The sequence below is a fragment of the Piliocolobus tephrosceles genome, chromosome 2, assembly GCF_002776525.5.
Source record: "Piliocolobus tephrosceles isolate RC106 chromosome 2, ASM277652v3, whole genome shotgun sequence".
In the NCBI taxonomy this organism is placed as follows: domain Eukaryota; kingdom Metazoa; phylum Chordata; class Mammalia; order Primates; family Cercopithecidae; genus Piliocolobus; species Piliocolobus tephrosceles.
Window position 1 is genome coordinate 135,794,930 of NC_045435.1, and position 5,997 is coordinate 135,800,926.

Genomic DNA, 5,997 nt, shown 5'->3' on the forward strand with positions numbered 1-5,997 from the left:
AGAAAGAAAGAAAGAAAGAAAGAAAGAAAGAAAGAAAGAAAGAAAGAGGAAAAAGGCTTAAAAAAAGAGAATAAAGACAGATAAGGCAGACAGTTTGGTGGAGGCCAAATAATGCAGGCTTCTGTCATAGAACTTTTGATTTTATTTTGGAGACAATGAGAGAATACTGAAGTGTTTAGGTTGGTGAGTGAGGTAGCCATAATTGTTTTTAAAAGATTACTCTTGGCTGGGTGCAGTGGCTCACACCTATAATCCCAGCACTTTGGGAGGCCAAGGCGGGCAGATCACGAGGTCAGGAGATTGAGACCATCCTGGCTGACACGGTGAAACCCCATCTGTACCAAAAATACGAAAAATGAGCCAGGCGTGGTGGCACATGCCTGTAGTCCCAGCTACTCAGGAGGCTGAGGCAGGAGAATGGCATGAACCCAGAAGGCAGAGCTTGCAGTGAGCCAAGATCGCACCACTGCACTCCAGCCTGGGCAACAGAGCGAGACTCTGTCTCAAAACAGCAACAAAAAAGATTACTCTTGTTGCAGCAAAGAAGATGTCCTAGAATGGGCAAAGTTGGAAGTAATAAGAACAGTTAAGTAAGAGGCTGTTACATACAATAGGGATGGAAAAAAGTGGACCAGTTAAAGGAAGAACCTATAGGATCTGGCATTCGAGCCTAAGTGATCCAGGACTGAAGGTAGAACCCACAGGATCTGGCAATGTTGGAAAGAGTTAATGATGACTTTCAGATTTTTTACTTGGACAGTTACGTAGGTGGTGGTGGGAGGGGGATGGGACAGGGGATGTTTTGAGGCAGAAGTTGCCTTCTTGGCAAAAGCAAAAGTATCTGTGGCTTTTCTGGTTTTCCTCTTTTCTAAACTCTGAAATCAGATACCAATCCTTGCCTTATATTTTATGCCAAACAGCATTCAAGACTGATTGCAGTTTTCCATGAATGACCTGCAAGTATAAGAGATGTGATTTAATTTGTAAAAGCTTGGCATTTTGGAGCAGTTCAAAAATTTATATTCTTACGTCACTTCTCAATGTATGAGACACGTGGATAAAATTTAGCGCTTGCAATATCACTTCACATGACATTTGGTTGGTCACTCTCTGGGGTTTTTTCTCTTAATTTTTAAAAATCAAAAATCTAACACATGCACGTGGTTTTTAAAATGATCTAGTACCAACTACTAAATCTAAGTGGAAATAGTAAATACTAAATGGAAAGCAGCAACCCTCTCTCCAGATTCTACTCTTTAGAAACAACCACTTTCAATATTTCTTCTGGTATTTACTTCCATATTTCTACATAATGTCCTTATGCTTTTGTTTCCTTTTTTTTTAAATTAAAGTGTCTAAATAAGTAATGAAATCACTTTGTTCTAAAATAGAACATATAAAAAGATGTACAGTAAAGAGCAGTTCTCTTCCTCTTGTCCTCTATCCAATTCCTACCCAACTTCATTTTCTCAGGTAACCACTATTATTTGTTTTTTGTGTAAGCCTATATATGAGAAAATACCATTATACATTTAGTCCTTTTCCCATTTGCCCCAAGAATACTTGCTGGTGGTGCTTGCCACTGCAGCATTTGCCCTAAAATAACTATGCCACAAAATATCTTGCTTGTATTATTATTTTTGCATCGCTCTAGTATATCAACTTTGGAAACAAAAGATATAATTCTAATATTTATAGCATTCTGTTTTTAGTAGTGGTATTTCCATTTACAAAATATAGTATTTCTTGATCGCTGAAGGTGGCAAATCCTAAAAAATGTAGCATTCCTACATGTGATGTTAACATTGTTCTCAAACAGTTGTTGGCTGAAGATTCATTTGATGAATTCAATTTTTCTGAAATAGATGATTCTGGTTATTCAGACAATTATGATGTTAGCTCTGTTTAGAAATTACTCGAAGAACAGTTTTCATATTTTATATTTGCATTGAAAGTCAGTCAGATTTGCTTCAGCCTCTAAGAGCATGTTTATGTAAAATTAAATGAGCGCTGGCAGTGAGCTGCACTTTTTTTTGAGAGGGATCTTGCTTTAACACCTAGGCTAGAGTATAATGGCACAATCTTAGCTCACTGCAACCTCCACCTCCCAGGTTCAAACAATTCTCCTGCCTCAGCCTCACTGGTAGCTGGGATTACAGGTGGGCATCACCATGCCTGACTAAGTTTTGTATTTTTAGTAGGGATGGGGTTTTGACTTGTTGGCCCAGGCTGGTCTCCAACTCCTGACCTCAGGTAATCTGTCCACCTTGGCCTCCCAAAATGCTGGAATTAGAGACATAGGCCACCACGCCTGGCCCACTTTGTTTCTCTAAACAAGAAAAGGGTTAATTTTTCTGCCTTTTGCTTTTTTTACACAAAAGGTGCTATACTATCCTGTACCAGTCACAATAAAGGTGAATATGTTGCAGTAACAAACAATTCATGCATCTTTGTGGCTTCTTTCTCCCACATGGTGTGTGTCCATCCTGGGCTGGCTGGGGATTCACATTTTCCTCACCCAGGATTGCAAACATCTGAGTGTCTACCATCTGGAGGGTCATATTTGTGATGGAAGTGGGCAGGGAACATGACTAATCACTCACTGGCCCTGAAAGCCTTTCTCCCAGAGTTGACCCATATCTCCTCTGCTCCTGTTCATTGACCAAAGCATGTTACATGGCCCTGACAGATTAAAGGTGTTGGAGACCAAAAGAATGAGGGTCATGAAAAACTCAGTATACCACTAGAGGCGACATGAATAAACAGCAAACTGTTCTCATGAAAGCAGGATTTTGGCAAACTGACAAACTGCATCTGCCACCCAAAAGGAATGCTGAGTGTGGTCACGCCCCAGAAGCAGTGTTTCTTATGATTAGGCACATGTGAACCTGTGATCAATCAAGCAGCTGGTCAGTTGTTACCTCCTCCTCCCTGCTCTTTCTACCCAATAAATATGAAGAGCTGTGGAAGCTCAAGGCCCTTGCTTACTAGAAGCAAGGAGCCCCCTGATCCCTTCTTTAAAACAGAGTATTTTGTTTTTGTTTTTCATTTCTGCATTCATCCTCCTTTGTTGAGTCCTGTAGTAACCATAACAAGTGGCGCCTAAACAGGGACCTGCAGGGACAAATAGAGACAAATAGAGACAAATAGAGACAACAGGGAGAAACAGGGATTAGAAGAGACTTTCAAGGACTAACAGGAACCGACAGGGACATACAGGGACATGAATGAAGAAGGTCTGCTGGAGCAGAGAAAGTAAAACTGACCAGATGAACGAGAAACCCCAGGACGAGTCTGCCAGCAGCTGATATAAGGTCAGTGCCCTAAAGAGGTACTGGGAGTGGGAAGTTTCTGAATCAGGGTAACGTGGGGCAGAATTTATCTATTCTTTCTGTTTTTACTTGGAGTTTGGCCCATGCTGTTCTTTGCCATTGTTTCCTTCTTATTTAGCGGGACAGCAGGAGTTATGTTCTGAAAATTTGAGTCTTTTGCCCCACCCACAGCACCTATTAAAAATGGTGAACAGGAGAGGGAGGATGAAAACTGGTCTGTACTGTCTTCTGTGGCTGCAGAAATGCTAGCTTTGGCTTTGGCTTTTGGGAATGCAAACGTGGATTGTAAATGTGCACTGGCATCTGTGAGATGTACAAAAAGCTTAAGAACACCTGGAAGTGCAGGATTAGATCTCCCAGTCAGAGAATGGGTTGCATTACTTGGAGGAGACAAACCCACCAAGATTTCCACTGGTATTTGGGGACCCTTGCCAACGGGATGTATGGGATTCATTTTAGGCAAAAGTCATCTTAACTTACAGGGCATTACTTTAGTCCCAGGAGTTGTTGAATTATGAAGGAGAAATTCAGGTGATGGTGATGTCACAAGATCTTTGGGTTTTTGAACCAGGAGAATGTATTGCTCAATGTTGCTTATTCCCTGTAAATTACACCCTTCTCCACTTAAGGAGAAATGGGGAAATCAAGAATTTGGGAGTACAACTAGGAGGAAATTTATCTGTCACAACCCATAGCATCTAATAGACCCACCTGTAACAGTGCAAATTAAAGGAAAGAAGTTTTATGGGCTTATGGGTATGGGAGCTGATGTATCAATAATATCTAAAAACAATTGGCCCTCATCCTGGCCTCTGCAATTAACTTCTACATCCCTAGCGGGAGTAGGAACAGCTCAAAGTGTTCAACAGAGCACTGAGATTTTGCCCTGTCTTGGACCGGATGGACAGTCATGTACCTTTCAACCTTATGTTGCAAATATAGATGTTAATCTATGGGGTCAAGATTTACTTGCAGCATGGGATATGAGACTTACAAATGAAACTATTGATAATCTAGGATTTAAAATGTTAAAGAAAATGGGATCTCAGAGCAGAAAAGTCTTAAGAAAGCCCCTCCAAGGAAACCCTGAATCAATATCAATAACTGAACAGACAGATAGAAAAGGGCTAGGTGGTCAGGATTTCTGACAAGGGTCATTGATATTTCTCCTCCACCCACTACTTTGCCATTAGAGTGGCTGACTAACAAACTGGTATGGGTGGAGCAATGGCCTCTATCACAGGAGAAACTGATACCAGTATTTGCAATTCCAAAAAAGTCAGGAAGGTGGCAATTGCTACATGATTTGAGAGCTATTAATGCACAGATTAAACCAGTGGGTGCACTGCAGCGGGGTCTGCCATGCCCCACAGCCATTCTGAGGGACAGGCTTCTCGTAGTGATAGATTTTAAGGATTTTTTGTTGTTGTTGTTATACTATTATATGAGAAGGAAAGGCCTCAATTTGCTTTCTCTGTGCCTCCTGTTAATCAGAAAGAGCCTGTCTCTCATTATCAGTGGAAAGTTTTCGGTGGATTTACTAATGTGGGGACGAGTGTATGCTTGAGTTTTTACAGGAGATGGACAAACCTTGTGGGTATCCTCAAGGTGTGTGTGACCATAGAATGGTAGACTGGAGGGACCCGTGGATCCCAACCACGGGCCTGGTTTTCCCCAGTATGAGCCGTGAGCCAGTTGAATCTGAATGCGAAGACAGAGGAAGGACTGACCAGAGTCACGCTGACATCAACCTCCATAACAAAGGGACAGATCTTATTCAATTAATGTGTAAACAAAATGGGGGAGATGTTGAAGGCCCAAAGAATGAGGGTTGTGATAAACTCAGTTTACCACTGGAGGCTATATGAGTAAACAGCAAACTGTTCTCATGAAAGCAGGATGTTGGCAAACTGACAAACTGCATCTGCTGCCCAGAAGGAATGCTGAGGGCAGTCGCACCCCAGGCACGGTGTTTCTTGTGATTAGGCACATCTGAAGCCTGTTAGCAATAATGTGAACCTGTGATCAATCAAGCAACTGACTAATCGTTACCTCCTTCTCCCCGCTCTTTCCACCCAATAAATTTAGAGTAATAGTATTATTACCTATACTGTGAAAGGGCTGTGGAAGCTCAAGGCCCTTGCTCACTAGAAACAAGAAGCCTCCTGACCCCTTCTTTAAAACAGATTATTTTGTCTTAAGTTTTCGTTTCTGCATTCATCCCCCTTTGTTCAGTCCCGTAGTAACCATCACGTATAGGGCAGGGAAGTGGGAATTCATCTTGTGCCCTGGAGTCCAGGGAAGCTGGTGAAGTGCAGATGATGACGTCATATACACACTGTTCTGCAGCTTGCTTTTTTCAGCTATGAAGATAATTATGCCATTTCAATAAATACGGAGAGCATCTACTGTGGATTGAATGTTTGTGCCTTCCCAAATTACATGTTGAAACCCCAATCCCCAGTGTGATGGTATTTAGAGATGAGGCTTTTGGGAGGTAAGTAGATCATGAGGATGGAGCACTCATGATGGGATTAGTGCCCTTGTATGAAGAGACATGAGAGAGCTTGCTTCCTGTTGTTTCACGCATCTGTGTGAAGAGACCACCAAACAGGCTTTGTGTGAGCAACATGGCTGTTTATTTCACCTGAGTGCAGGCGGGCTG